At 43.7% G+C, this 20,902-nt stretch overlaps 1 protein-coding gene and 1 pseudogene across 1 annotated transcript in view; both read right to left on the reverse strand.

Moving 5' to 3' along the window:
• Positions 1-20,902, reverse strand: part of LOC147315205 (uncharacterized) — a 137,104-nt gene that overhangs the window by 51,335 nt on the left and 64,867 nt on the right. The gene's annotated exons all lie outside the window — the stretch shown is intronic.
• Positions 3,323-6,510, reverse strand: LOC147315206 (uncharacterized; annotated as a pseudogene).

A 20,902-nucleotide genomic window follows, 5' to 3' on the forward strand; every position in this document is an offset into this window, starting at 1 on the left:
AATTTTGCAGTTACAGCCAAACATAACTAACCTCTCCTCTAAATAAATCTAATTTAAAGTGTGTGTGTGTGTGTGTGTTGACCTCACATGCTCTTTGTGTCATCTCTTCACCTACTGTCTGTGTCTCGTCCTCAAATGCTCTTTCTCAATTCACCTGTTGCACTTCTGACCTTTTACCAGACCAGAAGCTCACTGAGACTATGTGTATGTCTTCTACTAAATAAATGTTTTAATCAAGAACCTCTACTAAAACCTTAATATAAAATGATCTGATATATAAGTGTTTTGTAAGCATGTATTGCAATTCCTTCTCTGGCTCCAAGTCACTTGCACAATAGATTGTCCGAACATCGCGCCGAACAAAGCTTCCGACCCCCAATTAATTGACCGAGCTCCAACTCTTTAATAAGCACAGATATGCATTGTGTATAAAATAGTCATAACTGCTTAAGGCCTTCTTAAAGCTATCTGTTACATTGTTAAAGCCTCGTCTTAGCCTGCGGCTCAAGATAACTTCCTGCTTCTTTCTGCATACAACTTCCTGTCAGCCTGCAACTCAGTCTTTCTGAAAGAGACACTGTTTAAACCTTGGAATGCAATATCCATGCTGCAGATTATATTATGCTGGTAAAATACTTTTCGTTTATCCCCACAATCCCCCTTTCGACCTCTGACACCCCAGAGGTCGATACATAGGTTGTTGTTCACTCCTCAGTCCACTCGGCTACCTCCAGATCCATCATCGGCATCATGGACATAGGGGCCACCGCCCCAGGGTCCACTGCCTTTACAATCACTTTCTCTACCAACCTTCGGGCACAAGGAATGAGACAACAACCACAGGTCACCAAAATACCCACCAATACAGATAGAGACGACATAACTGACAGAGCAAGCCCCTTCCACTTTCCCTTTTTTTTTTTTTTTTTTTTTACTCTTTTTATTTAAACCACCCCTTTTCAAACTCTCAATTTGTTACCACTCCTTTCTGTAGGCGCGGCGATCTCCTCCTAGGCTGCTCTTCTTTCTTCGGCCTTCCAGGTAGACTACTGGTCGGCCCGTTGCACAGGTGAAGAGGTTTATTCTGCCTCTGTTTCTTGACACCTGCGTTCTTTGAAGACGAATTTTCCTCCACCAAGCTCTCGTGTGCGGGTGCACACTGCGACCAATGGTACCAGGTGTCGCCTTTCCCTTTCAGCTGGACTGCTGTAGCCGTCCGGGCGGTCACCTCATACGGACCAGTCCAGCGGGGCTCCTTTGTTTTCCCACACCCCCTTTTCCTCTGGGGATGTCTCCTCCTGAGCCTTTCTAACTTCTTCCATGCTGTTAGTGCTAACCTCCTCTTCTGGGGTTACCTGCACCCGTTGTCTCTGTCCTTTGTAGCCCGCTGCTTCCTTTGCGGCTTCATCAGCTTTCTGATTTCCTCTTGCCACCATACTGTCTGCTTGTGAGTGGCCTTTGCATTTTATAATACTTACCTCGTCTGGGTCCTCCAGGGCCTTTTTGTGACAGATGGGTGCCTTAGTGGCCGTTCTGAACCCGGCTCTCTTCCACTGAGCCAGTTCCACATGAGCTGCTCCAAACGCATATGCTGAGTCAGTGTAGATGTTCACTCTCATGTTTTTAGCCAACCTCAGGGCTCGAGTTAGGGCTATCACTTCAGCTCTCTGGGCCGACTGTTGTCCCTCGATTTTTCCTTCAACCTGGGCTTTCTTAATACAGTCATGTGGTTCTCCTGACCCCATTAGGTCTGCCATATTTATTCCTTCATGTGTGAATATCAGATTTGGCGCCTCTAAAATTTTGCTGAACCTTTGTTGCGTCAGTGGAGTCATTGTGAATGCCTGTGAGTTCACATAGGCCACTACACTGTGTGTAGTAAGCACTTTCAGTGGGTGTTCCCTCACTATATGTGCTGTTTTCTGAATTATCTTTGCTACTCCTGCTGCGTGTTGTGTGCATGTGGGATGCCTTGCTTCTGTTGAATTTAATCTTATGCTAACATACATAAGTACATCCCTACCTCCCCCTTTTTTCTGAAACAACACACCATTCACAACTCCCTTTGTTTCTGAAACATCAAGATAAAATGCCTCATCATAGTTAGGTGTGGCCAGATCTGTGGCTCTTGACAAATCCTGTTTTAGTGAAATGAACGCTGTCTCTGTGTCCGGCGTCCAAGGCAATTCAGCCTTCAGATTTCAAACACCAACTTTCTTGATCAGGTCCCTTAAAGGGGCCGTTTTACCCGCATAGTTCGGAATGAACTGCCTGCTGTAACCTGTCAAGCCAAGAAAGGAAAGCAACTCCTTCACAGTTCTTGGTTTTGGATGTGTCAGAATTTGGTCTCTGTGTGTGTTCATTAACCCCACTGATCTATGTGCGATCACCCGGCCCAGGAATGTTTACCTCTGGCCGGACCAACTGCAGTTTTTCTTTGCTCACTTTGAAGCCACACTCCGCCAATCTGTTCAACACCACGAGCGATGCTGCCGTACAGGCCGCTGCTGACGGGGCTGCAATAAGAAGATCATCAACATACTCTATTAATGTACAGCCCCCTGGCAGTTGACATGGGGACAATGTCTCTTTCAACACCTGATTAAAAATTCCTGGTGAGAGTGCAAAGCCTTGTGGTAGGCGTGTGTACCTAAATTTGCGGCCTCTGTATGTGAATGAGAAAATGTCTCTGAGTGACTCGTGCAGTGGGAGACAAAAAATGCATTCGCTAGGTCAATACATGTGAACCACTTTTGGTCTTCAGTTTTGTGCTTCTATTATGGTCTGTTAAATGGTATGTCAGACTTCAGCTGGAACAGGACAGGCGAACAGTTAGCTAGACCTACATCTGTGGGCCCTGCGGACCACAAAGTACCAGGCAATTTTGAGAGCTCAGCTACTGCATCAGGATGATCCATTCTTTCCCTGCCATGTATTCTGGAGATTTCTTTATGTTCTAAGATCACTGCATCGTTGGACAAACAAGTTATGCGATATATTTTACATTTTGGTGCATACCAGACATTTGGAATTTGGGTGCTTTGCCAGCATGCGTTGTCCAGCGCCCGCTTGACCATTGGTCCCAGATCTCTTGGCCCATGACCCTCGTGGACCGCCAATGTAATGTGAGGGGCTGAATCCTCTCCCACATTGTACCAAGGCAGTTGTTCATCAGTAAATTTCACAGCCGCGGCCACACCTTCTGGTCCAACATAAATGTTATGTGTTTGCACATTCCACGTCTGTCCCTCAAGATCAGACTGGAACTGTTCCCAATAGATATCGTTATCTTCCCTATCATAAAAGAGTGTAACGTGGAAAGGATCTCGCGGGGGGAATAGACGGCCAGGCTCATTACCCAGGGTTTCCACAGCTGATAATGTCTCAAAATGCCTTCTTCCACTAGCCTCCCCCAGTAGATTTCGACAGTGGGTTGTTCAGAGTTCTGGACTAGATATTGAGTCTTTGAAGGTAATCCCAGTTTCACAAGCAGGTCCCTGCCCATGAGATTTTCCAGGCACCTGTCAGGACACCACATATTGGTGCTTCAAAGTCTGTTTTCCCAGCTGTGTCAATGCTGGATCATCATCATTGACAGCATAGGTTCTGCCGTCCCCACGCTGTTCAGTTTCTCCGGGCTCCATCAGTATTGCTCCCCCTCCCAGCCCCAGTCGGCTACTGGGTACTGGGGGCTGGTACTGCATTCGGGTTTGGAGCTTGATGTGCTCCCCTGTAAGCAACTCTTTGTCTTGGGCCTCCTCGTGCCTGGGGTTGATAGCCTCGCCTCTGATAATTTCGCTGCGATTCAGGGCATTCTCGGGACCAGTGTCCTTCTGCTCCACAGCTGTAACAGCCAGTCCAAGACACACTGCCAGGATTCCCCGGATTCCGAGCCCTTTGTCCTCCCCTCACGGATCCACCACGCCCTCTCTGCGGTCCACCGGTCCCCCAATTCCCTACGGGTTGACGCTGCCTTGGTGCATTGGCGGGCCAACGGTCATCAGGGTAGAGACCCGGATCCTGATCTGGCCAGTCAGGCACAGGATCGGGCTGAGACCTTGCCACCATTATAGTCTTATTTAGTTCTTTCAGTTCTTTTTTCTTCGCATTATATTTTTCGCGAGCCTCACCCAGCTGCAGCCTAAGCAGCTGCGCCTGTACTTCATCTAACTCTTTCTTTTGTTTGTTCGTCAAATCCTGTTCCTGCTGAAGTCTGTGGGTCACATGTCTCTCCCACTGCACCGAGTCTGCAACGGCAAAATCTGGGCTCTTTTCCAAGTCAACTGCAACCTGGTTGGGCAGCCCTGCCAGCACTGCCGAACGAAACCACGCTCTACTTTCACCCTCCTTCCCCGGATGTATTCCTGTTCCTAACAACCATTGTTCCTTTGCTTTAGCTAAACACTCTCTGGGTGTGTTTTTGGGATCCCAAATAATTTTTGGAATGGCTCCAGAGTTAGGAGTTGGGTCCTTCTCCCGAACTGCATCTGCTAAGTCACTCTGCACCTCATGATATTTCAGGTCATTTGCATATCTGGTTGTTTGAGCTATCTGCTCTACATCTGCTAACCCACCACCCAGCATACAACGTCCGGCCAAAGCGCGAAAATCGCCCAGCGCTAATTCTTCTCCTTCCCAATGTTCTCCCTTGGTTATTGGTGGAAGTTGTTTAACCAATGCTTCCAAATCTCTCACCTTATAGGCGCGATAAACTGGTTCGTTCTTTGGACCTGCTATCAGAGGCAGACTTAAACCAGGGTCAGGAGCTCCTTGTCCAAAACTCACTTTTCTACTCTTCCTCGACTTTCCTTTTCCCTTTGAGCTCCTAAATATGGGCTGTCTCTGTGCTTGGTCTCTCTTCACACTTCTTTTCCTCAAAATTAGGCTTGTACTTAGTTGGGGCTCAGGTCCTCCATCTTCGTCCTCCTCCTCGTCCTCTTCTTCTGATGACGTCGCACGGTCTTCATTCTCCTCTTCTGGCCCTCCCTGCATTACTCTCTGCTTTATAACCTCCAATGCCATTAATGCCTCTATGGACGCACGTAGGGCCTCATGCATTTGTCCATACACTTCTCCTTCAGTTTTTAACACCAAGCTCAGAGGTATTTTATCACCCAGCCCTTTCTGTTGGGATATAATAGGTTTACTTACCTCAACCTCCATCGCTTGGCACTCTTTCTCTGCTGATTTTAATACTCCAGGGGAAGCCAAGCGAACAACTTTCTTACGCTGTTCGAGCTGATCCTTCAGAGGTTTGCATCCCCTTTTCCTACTAGGTGTCGCACCCGAGCTGTCAGCCATTCTCTGAAACACAGACTTACCTCTTCCAATGGCGTTGGTCGACTCCACCTTCTTGGTCTAGGTCACCCAGACACGCTTAACTTTCGGTTTCAATCTTCGTCTCGCTGTTCTCGCAACCACTGGCTCCTCTTCCCCTGCTCGGTGATACACAAAGTTTAACCCAGCACTTTAGACGCTGCCCTCGCGTTCTCAAGCGTTGACACTCAATCAAAATTATTCGCCCTCAAAGTGTTACTATATGACACCAGCAACCCTTATGCGCAACGCGCTCATCTCCGTATACTTACCTCTCCAATAGTTCCTCGGATTAGTGTTTTTTCATTTATTTTAAACCCATTAACGGCGCTGCGCGTCCCTTATATACTTTACAGCAACACACCCTCAAGCATCCCGTACTAATAAATCTAAAACCAAGAAATCACCTTTATGACATTATGTCAAAGCTTTCTCCATGTTGCACAGCCTGCCACAGGTTTAACAAAAAATCGCTGCCCGAGAAGGCTCCCACATATCAAACGCACACGCACACATACAATTTCAACCACGCACTCTCAAGCACATTTGTCTCCTTTAAATCTACTAATCGCTTGGAGACATCTCCACAGATAATTACATTATTTCCCAAGCAAGCATATCAGAATCAAAACCGTCTAGTACCGACTCTACCATAACCTGAGCAAAGTGGGCGGCCTCTGTGGGCTCCCAATTTGGATCATTTTCATGCTCAGTCATCTCCTTTAAGCCTTGAAATAGAAATAGACAACGTTGTATATAGGCATTTAGCTCATGCAGCTCAATCTCGGACCACACTGTCATCTCATAAGGTGAACCACCTTCCTCAGTCACTATGTGACATTCACAGGTCACCTCTAGTCGACCCTCTTCCTCTGCAATTTGTATGTTACAGGTTGCAAAATAAATCACAGGCATGTTTGCTTATTCTATTTAAACAACGATTTTACAGTATTAAATGGGACTGTTTAGTGCATGGGACACAACACAATCATTTACTGTTATAGCGACAAATGTCAAACAGGTTCTAACAGGTCCACTTTATTGCGTGCTCATTGAGTTACTCCTATCAAAGCTATTTAACAAGTTCAATTTACACATACTCATTAATCTGTCACGCTTATTAGTGGCTCATGGTTGCTTAAAGCCTATGTCTGACTTGACCACAGAGTTAGAGCATCATTCAATCCTCTCAGGATGACCACTCCACTTACTCTGCATCCAGTCAGCTCATGAATTAACAACACTTGCAGACTGTAACCCTTTTATTTTTTTTTGTTTATGCCTTCAAATCCACCTTAAATCTTCTTTACCTAAACGTTGGTTTTAAACACAAACAATTCTTATATTCTATTTTGAAACGCTGTCACCATTCATATATTTACAATGTTATTATTTACTAAGCCAGCATTTTAATTGCAGACATTTATCCACATTTGCAAACAATAGTTATAGAGCTGAATGACACACAAAACCGAAAGCATAGTCCTCTCATGCGCTCTGCATCAGCTGCCTCATTTGCATGCACACACACTCTTCATCTAAGAATAGCAGCAGCATTGCCTCAGACTCCTTTCACACAGAGATCTACTATTTTATATTCACAAAGACGTCTTATATTTACAACTGCACAGATTTTCTGCCTTTTAACACCTACCGAATTTCGAAAAATTTAAGTTAACGGTCTAACCGATAAAAGTCCAACTTTTTTGTAATCAATTAACCAGTATCTGTCCAACAGTTTCTGGCCTCATCTCTAAACTCCCTAACTTAATTTAAAAGTGTCCAACACCCAAGGTCCAACCTTTGCTGCCCAAAAAAGCGCAGATACCGTTCCAAACGGTAAGGAGATTCTAACTCCTAGTTATTCTGGAGTGCCCCAAGCTCCACAGTGACCAACTGACTATCCCTCTTCGAGGACAATGCATAAGCGTCCTTTGCATTGGCAAGCGTTACCTCTGAGCACTGCGCTTCCTACCAGTCCAACTGGCGTTCTTGAGTAATTTATAATACTTTGGAACAACAGTAAAACACCCAACCAAGTGTAAGACTGAAGCAGGTCCAACCTTATAACCAAAAAATAACCAAATTCCCTAAGATACTAAAAACATTGAGCAGTCCAACTGCTTTTCCTTTTAGCGGTCCAACCGCATTCAACCATTACCAGCAGTCCAACTGCTTTAAATCCTCAGTACTGTCATGACATTCTCATCAAAATCAAAACAGACATCCACCAGTAACTTCAGTGAGTAGACTTAAATTTTATCATATCCAATTTGGCACACTTTGGAAATAATTCAACAGGTAGTGCCTTACCTTTTGGATAAGCCGGCTTATGCCCACTCACTTAGACCACTGGAATTCATGTCTGCCCGTCAGACCACCCAAGACCCCGGATTTCTCCGTCCAAACCTCCAACTCTCCTTCCTCAATAACCGGACGAAGCCCCCAAATGTTAAGATTCAATATTGAGGAAGGGTACAAGAGGTGATCGAAGAATAACCACACCGATCCGGCCGGGTGAAGTCAAACGAAGATTTTAATGAATACACGCGTGGGAAGACAACTCTGTACGCAGACAGGAAGTAGTCTTCGACTTAATCAAAGCATGAACAGATATTTTATAGCATCAGGGTTTATTTACTGACGCCCCTTCATACGTCACAGATATATTTTATACATAGATCAGATCAACATCATCATTGACTTTTCACCTAGAAAATCATCTTCTATTTTCATGGCTAGCCCTTCCTGTCTACCTTTCAGTTCTTGTCTTGTTCCTCTTTCTTGCCGAGACACCAAAAAACGGTTCCTCTTTTACCAAGACAATTTTGCAGTTACAGCCAAACATAACTAACCTCTCCTCTAAATAAATCTAATTTAAAGTGTGTGTGTGTGTGTGTGTTGACCTCACATGCTCTTTGTGTCATCTCTTCACCTACTGTCTGTGTCTCGTCCTCAAATGCTCTTTCTCAATTCACCTGTTGCACTTCTGACCTTTTACCAGACCAGAAGCTCACTGAGACTATGTGTATGTCTTCTACTAAATAAATGTTTTAATCAAGAACCTCTACTAAAACCTTAATATAAAATGATCTGATATATAAGTGTTTTGTAAGCATGTATTGCAATTCCTTCTCTGGCTCCAAGTCACTTGCACAATAGATTGTCCGAACATCGCGCCGAACAAAGCTTCCGACCCCCAATTAATTGACCGAGCTCCAACTCTTTAATAAGCACAGATATGCATTGTGTATAAAATAGTCATAACTGCTTAAGGCCTTCTTAAAGCTATCTGTTACATTGTTAAAGCCTCGTCTTAGCCTGCGGCTCAAGATAACTTCCTGCTTCTTTCTGCATACAACTTCCTGTCAGCCTGCAACTCAGTCTTTCTGAAAGAGACACTGTTTAAACCTTGGAATGCAATATCCATGCTGCAGATTATATTATGCTGGTAAAATACTTTTCGTTTATCCCCACAAGTGCCTACTGTTTCCTCCTCATGTCCTTACCAGCCATGTCTGCACAATGTTATATCATGAGTAATATTTTTTTAAATCCAGCTAAATAAAACACACACATGCACACACAGTGACATTTTAGACCTTCTTCAGAATACTGTATATACTATGGGCATCATGGTGCTGATCCAGAATCCTTACATTATTATTCATTACTATTCTGCTGCCCTCAGGTGAATGTATGGCTATTCACCCTATGCAGCGAGCTTAACATAAGAGGAGATGGTTCCAGGAACGACAGGACACATCGCTTTGTCTTTGTGTCTTTAACTGAAGACCGTTTTTTCCTCTTTTAATTTGTAAGACTGTGAACATACAGTAAAATAATACGTAGCATCAGTATCAACATATTTTGTAAACAAAACAGAAGTTAGCAACATAGCTTTCCTTATGCTTTACATTCACCATTAACATCTTTCCTTATACGTTCAAATAACCTTTTAAGTAACATGAAAGTAACAATCTTACAGAAAATGAAGTTAGACATTGCTTACTTACAGATTATGGCTCAACAAACTCCCCAACGATGTAAACTGGGCTTAAAGCTGTAGCGCCCAGATTACTTATGTAGTCAGCTACTTCCGTGCAACTGATATAAGATGCGGTAAGCTGAACACAGCTTCAACCGTCTGTTTGTTGAAAAATAGTAACTGTAACGGCGTTGTAACGTTAGGAATAGTAATTAGTTAGAATACTTGCTACTGAAAAAAGTAACGCCGTTATTCCCATCACTGTTAATAACAAGTGTGTTTCAACAGAGAGGTTGTTAGGTTTTGTATTGTTGATTGTCATTTATGCTTAGAAATATTTAACCATATATGCTTAGAGGTGTATAATCAATTGTGTAGTGATAGTCTGCAAACTTTGTGTGTATTAGAGAGCACTCTGGGAGCACGAGAGAGGTCGTACCTTGTTTTATTGTTTTATGGTAGGATTAACGTGACTGTGTTTGTTTTAGGCTAAGTGCCTTTTGTTCAGATGAACCGCTGGACTTCCGGACCAGCAGGTTTAGGGAAGTCATTTATGGGGTCACACTCTGACCACACACACACACACACACACACACACACACACACACACACACACACACACACACACACACACACACACACACAGGCAAGGTACTCTTTGTTTGTATGTAGACGTCGTATGGTAATGACCCTATGCATATTCATGTAACCTCAATAAAAGAGCAGTGTTACGGGGGAGCGGTCGAAAGCAACTGGGGTCAAACGAAGGAACGGCGTCTGTCCGGTTCTCGCCCATGCACGAGAAACATGAAGAACTTTGCCTACTTCGTGTCTTGCTTGCGGTGTAATTATATTGTCTTCAACGTTCCAGCGATTAGGTTCAAGCTACAAACCTATCAGAGGTCTATTAATACATGTTGAGTGAGAAAGGTGACTGAAAAGGAAAAACTCAATGCATCATCCCCCAGCAGCCTACACCTACTGCAGCATAACTAAGGGAGGATTCAGGGTCACCTGATCCAGCCCTAACTATATGCTTTAGCACAAAGGAAAGTCTCCTGAATCCAAACTGGAAGCTTGTTCCACAGAAGAGGGGCCTGAAAACCCAAAGTAAAATCTGTTTTTACTAGATTTTAGTAATTTTATACATTTTTCCTGCCATTACCTATCACTAATAGGTGCTTTGTTACATGATCCTTATCACATCGCTACCCTCAGCCAGCAAGATTGCATGCATTAGTTTCGCCAGCAGTAAAAGTTCTTGTTCCAAGAAATGCAACTTATCTTGATCTTTATCAGCCTTTTGCTCTACTGCATGTTTGAAGGCTCTTTCGAAAGCCTTAGACTGTAGTGCCTCACCTTTAAAAACAGGAATGTCCTTTGCTGGCAACTGAGCCAGCTGCTGCTGTTTCACAAGTAACTCAGTGATTACAATCTGTTTGTGCATGATTAATAATATATCATCACTTCTGTTAACTTGAGCATTAAATCCACACTGTAAAAAAATCTGTAAAAATACAGTACAATGTACTGTATTACTTCTGTATTAGTCATTTACAGGTATTTTCCTGTATTTCTCAACTACTGCAATGCATTGTGGGAAAAAGAACCCCAAAAGGGGGGAAAGGTAAGAGCAAAGCAGCCATTACACTTGTTTCAGCTTTCATCAGGATTTTGCACTCTGGAGTTGGGGAAACTGCCTTCAAAACACGCCTCGTCAGCTGGAGGGCCCGAGGAGCCCGTTCAGCCTCACGCCTCGTCAGCTGGAGGGCCCGAGGAGCCCGTCCAGCCGCCATTAGCTTCTGCCTCGGCTTCTGCTACGCCTGGTCCAGCTTCGGCTTCTGCTTCGCCTGGTCCGGCTTCAGCCTCGGCCTCTGTTTCTGCTTCGCCTCCGCCTGGTCCAGCTTCGGCCTCAGCCTGTGCTTCGCCTGGTCCGGCTTCGGCCTCCGAGTCTGCAGCTCCGCCTGGTCCGGCCTCCGAGTCTGCAGCTCCGCCTGGTCCGGCCTCCGAGTCTGCAGCTCCGCCTGGTCCTGCCTCCGAGTCTGCAGCTCCGCCTGGTCTGGCCTCCGAGTCTGCAGTTCCGTCTGTTCCGGCCTCCGTTCCTGCACATCCTGCCCGGCCTGTCCGGCCTGCTCGTCCTGTCCGGCCTGCTCGTCCTGCACGTCCTGTCCGGCCTGCTCATCCTGCACGTCCTGTCTGGCCTGCTCATCCTGCTTGGCCTGCACGTCCTGTCCGGCCTGCTCGTCCTGCACGTCCAGTTCGGCCTGCACGTCCTGTCCGGCCTGCACATCCTGTCCGGCCTGCTCGTCCTGCACGTTCTGTCCAGCCGATGACTGGACGTCGTTGCCGTCATGGACAGCCCTCGGAACTACGCCGCCGTCATGGACGGCCCCCTGAACTACTCCGCCACCAGTGCCTCCCACCCGGCCGGCCTCCTGACCTGCTCGGTCGCCGTCGCTGCCTCCCGCCCGGCCGGCTTCCTAATCTGCTCCGTCGCCACCGGTGCCTTCTGCCTGGCTGGCCTCCTGAACTGTTTTCTGGGCTCTTGGACCATCAGCCTCCGGGCCGCTCCCCTGAACTGCCCGGGATTGGACTATCGTGCTGTCAGCCTCCGGGCCAGCCCCACTGAACTTTTTTGAGACTATTGCCTGAGCCTCTGCGCCTTTCGTGAGCTCTTTTGTTTGTTTGCTTTTGGACTTTGCCTGGGCCTTGGTGCTGTTGTTTTGGACTTTGTTTCTGTGTTTTGTTCTGTTGCTTTCCGGGCTCCAGTGTTTGCACTTTTTTTGTTTTGTTGTTTCTGGCTCCTTGTTTGGTTTGTTTCGAGCCCTCCATCCTGTTTCCCCCGCCGCCCACCCTGGTTGGGTTGTTTTTGTTTTTTTTGTTTTGGGCTGTCTGGAAGCCAGCCCTTAAGGGGGGGGGGGGTACTGTTAGGATGCCTGGGTTGTCGACCCAGGGTTTTTGGAGTTTATGATATTATTTATACTTTCTAGTTTTTGGTTTCTTTGAGTTCTGTCTTATGGCTTATGTCTCTGTCTTCTTTAGTTGCTCTGTCTCCCCTATCACCTGCATCCCCTTGTCTAGTTCGCGTCTATGTGTATCCTAAGTTCCTATTTCCCCGTGTTCAGTCAGTGTTTGTGTCTGCCCTGTTCCCACGTCTCTGTTCCCTTTGTAGTGCCTGCTTATGAGCCTATGTCTTTGTTCAGTCTGTGTTATGCATTTCCTGTTTTACTTTGAAGGTCTGTGTCTTATCTCAGTGTGTTCAGTTTACGCTTCTTTGGTCTCGTCAGTTCTGATTTGTCCCAGCTGTGTTTCCCTCCTGTTACCCATTCCCTGATTGCTCCCTCTGTGTATTTAAGCCCAGTTTTTCTCTGTGTCTGTGTCGCGATCTACTGTTTACTTTGCTGTGTGTTTTGTCAATCCGCTGGTGTTAGTTTGTTTTTTGACCTTTTTCCAGTTATGTTATGTTTGAGTTCAGCATTAAAGCTGTTTTTGGTTTAAGTTCTGTCTCCGGAGTCTGCACATTGGGTCCTATTCCTGCCTGCACACAGCCCCACCTAACAGAAGATCGCGACCAGAACATGGACCCTGCAGACTCTTTTTCTTTTGAGTTCGACGGCGAGATGGAGCGGCTGGTGCGCCTGCTCGACCGCATCGCCCAGTCCCCGGATTTAAGGACCATGGCAGTGGGGCTGAGCGCGGTGGAAGCCATCATTCGGCATAATCCCCAGCTTAGCCAGTTTGCTTCTTTGGTCTCGTCAGTTCTGATTTGTCCCAGCTGTGTTTCCCTAATACAATCAACTTTTGGAGGCAAATATAAATGGTCAATTTTAAAATCCTATGCGCAAGTTTTGCAAACAACAGTTATTTGCAGCCATTTACCTTTTACCTTGATTTTTTAAATAACCATTTCAAACTATTTACAGAACAATCAGCTGTTCTGCATTCAACAAGATGCCACACAAATTATTTGTGCCTCTCCAAAAAAATAATTTCTGTCCACTGATACCTGCAGGTCTGACAGCAGCAGGTGTATCACTCCTGTTTCTACCTGGAGACAGCAGTCGCCTCATTGTTCTGACACACAACACAAAACTATCCACAACACTACAACACATTGACTACACACGCCAAACACGCTAAATGTCAGGGACGTGCAGAGAGGTTTAAAGGGGCGGGTGCTCAAAGTTAAAAAGGGGCACATTGAACCAGGCTAAATAACAACAACACACATTCATCAAGAATCTAATATGGGAAGGGCGGGGCTGTGTTGATCTGAGACTGTAGACATTAAAAAGTCCACAGGCGAGATGGTAGCTGATTAAACAAGTGTCATGAGATAATAACAAAATGCAAAGATTGGTGACAGCGCTTGGAACCATAAGGCAACAAAAAACTGTGACATAAACTCGGCTCTGCCTGTGAATCACTCTTTGCTTCTCTTCTTCCTTCCTTCCCATCATTTCATATATCACTCTGCACTTGCTGTCTATCTGAGAACAAGGCACAACTTGCTATTGCAATAAACTATAATCTAATTATCCACACCTAACAACTCTTGCACTTAATCTATAATAAAATGATGACAGAAAAATGTTATAGCACTGCCTTTAGTAGCCTCATACAGTGCCTACTGTTTCCTCCTCATGTCCTTACCAGCCATGTCTGCACAATGTTATATCATGAGTAATATTTTTTTAAATCCAGCTAAATAAAACACACACATGCACACACAGTGACATTTTAGACCTTCTTCAGAATACTGTATATACTATGGGCATCATGGTGCTGATCCAGAATCCTTACATTATTATTCATTACTATTCTGCTGCCCTCAGGTGAATGTATGGCTATTCACCCTATGCAGCGAGCTTAACATAAGAGGAGATGGTTCCAGGAACGACAGGACACATCGCTTTGTCTTTGTGTCTTTAACTGAAGACCGTTTTTTCCTCTTTTAATTTGTAAGACTGTGAACATACAGTAAAATAATACGTAGCATCAGTATCAACATATTTTGTAAACAAAACAGAAGTTAGCAACATAGCTTTCCTTATGCTTTACATTCACCATTAACATCTTTCCTTATACGTTCAAATAACCTTTTAAGTAACATGAAAGTAACAATCTTACAGAAAATGAAGTTAGACATTGCTTACTTACAGATTATGGCTCAACAAACTCCCCAACGATGTAAACTGGGCTTAAAGCTGTAGCGCCCAGATTACTTATGTAGTCAGCTACTTCCGTGCAACTGATATAAGATGCGGTAAGCTGAACACAGCTTCAACCGTCTGTTTGTTGAAAAATAGTAACTGTAACGGCGTTGTAACGTTAGGAATAGTAATTAGTTAGAATACTTGCTACTGAAAAAAGTAACGCCGTTATTCCCATCACTGTTAATAACAAGTGTGTTTCAACAGAGAGGTTGTTAGGTTTTGTATTGTTGATTGTCATTTATGCTTAGAAATATTTAACCATATATGCTTAGAGGTGTATAATCAATTGTGTAGTGATAGTCTGCAAACTTTGTGTGTATTAGAGAGCACTCTGGGAGCACGAGAGAGGTCGTACCTTGTTTTATTGTTTTATGGTAGGATTAACGTGACTGTGTTTGTTTTAGGCTAAGTGCCTTTTGTTCAGATGAACCGCTGGACTTCCAGACCAGCAGGTTTAGGGAAGTCATTTATGGGGTCACACTCTGACCACACACACACACACACACACACACACACACACACACACACACACACACACACACACACAGGCAAGGTACTCTTTGTTTGTATGTAGACGTCGTATGGTAATGACCCTATGCATATTCATGTAACCTCAATAAAAGAGCAGTGTTACGGGGGAGCGGTCGAAAGCAACTGGGGTCAAACGAAGGAACGGCGTCTGTCCGGTTCTCGCCCATGCACGAGAAACATGAAGAACTTTGCCTACTTCGTGTCTTGCTTGCGGTGTAATTATATTGTCTTCAACGTTCCAGCGATTAGGTTCAAGCTACAAACCTATCAGAGGTCTATTAATACATGTTGAGTGAGAAAGGTGACTGAAAAGGAAAAACTCAATGCATCATCCCCCAGCAGCCTACACCTACTGCAGCATAACTAAGGGAGGATTCAGGGTCACCTGATCCAGCCCTAACTATATGCTTTAGCACAAAGGAAAGTCTCCTGAATCCAAACTGGAAGCTTGTTCCACAGAAGAGGGGCCTGAAAACCCAAAGTAAAATCTGTTTTTACTAGATTTTAGTAATTTTATACATTTTTCCTGCCATTACCTATCACTAATAGGTGCTTTGTTACATGATCCTTATCACATCGCTACCCTCAGCCAGCAAGATTGCATGCATTAGTTTCGCCAGCAGTAAAAGTTCTTGTTCCAAGAAATGCAACTTATCTTGATCTTTATCAGCCTTTTGCTCTACTGCATGTTTGAAGGCTCTTTCGAAAGCCTTAGACTGTAGTGCCTCACCTTTAAAAACAGGAATGTCCTTTGCTGGCAACTGAGCCAGCTGCTGCTGTTTCACAAGTAACTCAGTGATTACAATCTGTTTGTGCATGATTAATAATATATCATCACTTCTGTTAACTTGAGCATTAAATCCACACTGTAAAAAAATCTGTAAAAATACAGTACAATGTACTGTATTACTTCTGTATTAGTCATTTACAGGTATTTTCCTGTATTTCTCAACTACTGCAATGCATTGTGGGAAAAAGAACCCCAAAAGGGGGGAAAGGTAAGAGCAAAGCAGCCATTACACTTGTTTCAGCTTTCATCAGGATTTTGCACTCTGGAGTTGGGGAAACTGCCTTCAAATTTCTGTGGTAAATATTAAAGCTCATGTTTTCTTTTATTAAAATAATTGTTTTTTAGGTTTAACATGACTTAAGCTTTCCACTTTTGTTAATATTAAAATAATTTTTGCTATGATACCACATGGCTGGAACAGTTTTCATAAATACTATCCAGTCTTTAAGTCCGACATCATTAGCCATGTCTGGGCCCAAACTCGATGCAGGGTCTCACACTATACGGCCGATGCTCTGATAAGACCTGAGTGCTCACACTGTGCGTCCATAACATGAAGTTTTATAAAAGCTCTCCCTCTTTCTCTGTCTTTCACTCACACAGACACGCACGCACGCACGCACGCACACACACACACACACACCACCACCACCACCACCACCACCACCACCAACAACAACAACAACTTTGCTAAATTGCTAATAAAAAACATTAACCAGGCAGCTGCAATCAAGCAGCAAATATGTGGCGAGCAATGTTCCCTCTAATTTTTCATGAGTCTGAGTGAACACACAAACTCCCTGAGTGGCCCCTTGGACCACTATGAGCAACAGCAGACGTGTGCACTGTGGTCATGCCAGCATCCAATCCATCACATGTCACATGGTTTATTAAAATAATCAAATTACAGCATTTGCATTTAAAGTAGACTAATTTTAATTACGTGCTTTATCCCACTTACAGTGAAAATTTAAAAAAATCTTGTTCATGACCTGTGTAGTATGTTAAATGGTAAATGGCCTGTATTTGTGTGTACATACACTATTGGAAGTAAAAATAACTTGGACTCCAATTTTGAAAACACGTGTTTAAAAACAAACAAACAAACAGAGTTGTACAACTTTGTTTTGTTTTGTTTTTATAAAGCTCTGACTTGTATTATGAGTCTGAGTCTGTGGTCTGGGAGAGAGTCTGTAACTCTCTGTCTGCAAAATACAGTATATAATGACCAATGTTGGGTAATCGATTATATAGTTACTTCTTCAAAAAAGTAACTGAGTTTTGCAAAAAACAAAGTTTTTTGCTGCTGTGTACCTAAAAAGGCGGCCAAGGCAGTTTTTAAATAAACATTTTAAACTATTTACAGAATAATCAGCTGTTCTGCATCAAATTTGATGTCACACAAACTCTCATATCCCGATGTAAGACATTTCTCATCCCGATAATGATATATATCACAAAATAGTGCATTTTCTGTAAATTCTGTGAATCTTGGGCAGCTCGACTTGTGTGAAGTGTTTTCAGCAGGGCATTGTGTGGCTGTCGAATGTCTTAAATGTTTTGGGGAACGGTTTACAGCATAATTTGCATTGTTCAGTTTCCTGGTCTGTGTAAGGCTTTTCATAACCAAATCATGTCCATGCTACAGAGTTTAGGAATTTAGTCCATGCTGCTCTTCGATAAGATCCTCAATTTGTTTGTCCTTCTGTTTGGAGCTAACTGGTTCTGCCTCATCCTCACTGGCCATACTGGTATTTTCTGTGCCTGCATCTACGTGGTGACTGTAAGCGCCATTTATAGTTCATGTTTTTATTTGAGGTAATTTGTTTGATCCATATTCTGAAATTTGATGTTTGAGAGTAATGTGTATCATTTCAGTTTATTCTGAAAAGTCTCAACAAGATCTTGAGCTTCATTGTGAAAGGTTTGTGTGGAAAATAAGCAAAGGGATGGTGGAGCCACATGATGGTTTTACTGTTGTTGTTGCTAACGGCAACTGGTAAAAACAGTCCGTCCATAGTGTGGTTATTTTAAACATAAGAGAAAGTGAGAACTTTAATAAATTACTGAAGGAAACGGTTTCCAGGGCCTAATCCGTGGATCGACTTCCTCCGAGGCGTGGACGTCTATCAGCAGAGAATGTACCTTCACCTATCAGCAGAGAATGTCCCTTAGTCTGTAACACAGTCAAATATATTCTCAAGCAGCATTCAAGCATGCCATTCAGCGTGTTAGTATGAGCTCGGGAGCAGCTTGGGAGAACAAGAAAACAGAGACTGCTTCAGGTTGTCTTCCCAAATTGACTCAACTTTATTCACAAGTACAACAGTTTATATAGAGGGTAAAATTCATGAGACAGCAGATTATCAGTTTAAACCAGTACAGACCAAGATAAGGGAGCGTCTTCCTGCCCTTGGGTGAAGAAGCATCCTTTGTATAGTTTATCAGTTCAGCTACAATTGTGATTATCTCAGCGACATATTTTCAAGGCACAAAACGAAGAGTTCTTACATTAGTGAAATCTGAAACAAACCATCTGGCCTTCAACAGGCGTCTCCTAAGAGATTAAGAAACTAATGTAGCTGAGGGAGTGATCTCTGTGGTATTTCAACCTTGTACCAGCCTGTGATTCTCACACATCAATTCTTGGGTCAAAGAGAAAAACACTGAAACAAAGGGGCCTTATTGAATGACAGAGTTTTCCTGCATAATGTCACTATAAAACAATATCCAGTAAATGCTCCCATGGTACTAAAATACCTAACAGTTCCCCTCTTTTATTATTTTTAAAAATAATAACTCAATAGAAAGGAAAAATCACAAATGTAATAACATAATATAAAAAGCAAATCATAAAATGTAACTGGTCTGTCGAGCAGGCTTAATATCAAATAAAAATCCTAAGGTTAATGCAGTAGATATGATTAATAACCTAAATATATAAAAAAGACAGTTCTTTAGTCGTCTCCTGGCCTGGTCCCAGGTTCGAGAGACACCGTATAAGCGTCGTGTGATGACAATGGGCATTTCATTTTCTCCATTATCAGGATGAAACGAGTCTATCTTTATCAGGTTAGACATTGTGTGGTACTCTAGGCTTTCTGTTCCTGCTGGATGTTCGAGTACCTTGTTGTTGTTCTTTCAGGCGTTGTGTGTTAATCAGTGATTGTGTGTGTGTAGGTGTATTGGATCCGGGAGCTGGCTCGCCTGAGTCGTCATCTACTTGATCCGACGCCTTAGGTGGTTTGGTGGGGCTGGTCTTAACCCTGCTGGCATGAATCCACTGAGGTTGTCCGTCTGTGAGGATGCTGGTTCTCGTCACTGCAAGTACAGTCTGGGGGCTGGAACACGCGGCCTCCCCGAGTGCCCTTGGTTTTAGCGACTTTACCAACACCGCATCTCCTGGTTTCCACGGATGGGTTGGATCTATGGAAGGGAGAGTCTGAGAGAGACAAACTTTCTGATAGTTATTATTCAGTGTTTCTACCAGGTTATGAACATAGTCAGACAATGCAGTGTCTATGTCCCCTTCCAATAGCGGTGCCCCTCTGGAGGCTGACCATGGTGTTGGAAACGGTCTTCCCATGATTATTTCAAATGGAGATAATTTGGTTGCTGCGGATGGAGTCATTCTAATCTCGCAAAGGATTTGAGGAAGTAGTTTGATCCAGGTCATTCCTGTTTCTATCATTGCTTTAGTCAGGCGATTTTTTATGGTCCTATTCATTCTTTCTACAACTCCTGAACTCTGAGGATGGTATGGCACATGATATTTCCAGTCTATTGCTAGAGTTTTAGCACACTTTTGAATTACTTCTGATGTGAATGAAGGTCCTCTATCACTGTTAATTTGGTGAGGTATTCCAAATCTGGGTATTATTTCATTGCACAACTTTTGACAGACTACTTCTGCAGTTTCTTTTGATGTTGGGTAAGCTTCTACCCATTTACTAAATTGGTCCACTATTACCAGTAAGTACTTGATGCTTCCTTGTGCTGGCATATGTGTAAAATCGATTTGTAATGTATGAAATGGGAAATCTGATTGTGGTAAATGCTGATGTTTTGCTTTTGGTTTTCCTACATTAGTTCGTGCACATGTTAGACAGGTTGCTAATATGCGTTTTACTGCGTGTGATGTTTTCTCGATTACAAATCTTGATTTTATTGCTCCTATTACCCCTCTTTGTCCGACATGACTCACACCGTGAAAATGGCAGACAAGGATTGGCAGTAGTGAAGATGGGAGGGCAATCAAACCCTCAAGGTTTTTGTATAAGCCGTCTCTGTTATCTAAGGTGCAATCATTATTTTCCCAGTAAGTGTAATCTAAGGCAGAGGCTTGCTCTTGTATGAATTTTAGGTCAACATTTGTTTCTAAATAGTCTGGGAGTGTGACAAGTGGCAGCTGTAAAGGCAAAGATAATACTTCCTTTCTGGGTGGTTGCTGTGAGGCAGCAGCTGCTTTCGCGGTTACGTCTGCAAGAGCATTTCCCACTGCTTCGTCTGTGTCAGCCGTGCTGTGCCCCTTCGTTTTAACAACTGCAATTGCCGATGGCAGCTGTATAGCCTGCAAAAGTCTTTGAACAAGGTCAGAATTAGCGATCGATTTTCCATCAGCAGATCTAAATCCTCTTTGTCTCCACAATGTGCCAAAGTCATGCACCACACCGAATGCATAACGGCTATCAGTGTAAATTGTTACCCGCTTATCCACATGTAACTCACAGGCGCATATTAAAGCCATGAGCTCTGCTTTTTGTGCTGAGTGAAATGGTAATGAGTGAGCCTCTAGTATGATGTCAGGCAATGTCACCACCGAATAGCCACAAAGAAATGAGTTGTCATTTGGTTTTGAACAGGACCCGTCCACATAAACAATGACTGAGTCTGGGATTGGTGTCTGCTCTAAGTCTGGGCGTGGTGCTGTGGATTCCTGTATACGTGTCATACAATCATGATCGTCAGGGTCGTCTGAACCATCCTGTCGGTCAGAGGAACACAGCGAATTGGGTGTGCTGCTTGCTTTTATAGTGAGATTTGCTGTTGAAGTCAGTGTAG

The sequence above is a fragment of the Aulonocara sp. 'chitande type north' Nkhata Bay genome, linkage group LG14 (genome assembly GCF_057382095.1).
Source record: "Aulonocara sp. 'chitande type north' Nkhata Bay isolate Kocher_YH1m ecotype deep benthic linkage group LG14, A_spYH_male_GT1.1, whole genome shotgun sequence".
In the NCBI taxonomy this organism is placed as follows: Eukaryota; Metazoa; Chordata; class Actinopteri; order Cichliformes; family Cichlidae; genus Aulonocara; species Aulonocara sp. 'chitande type north' Nkhata Bay.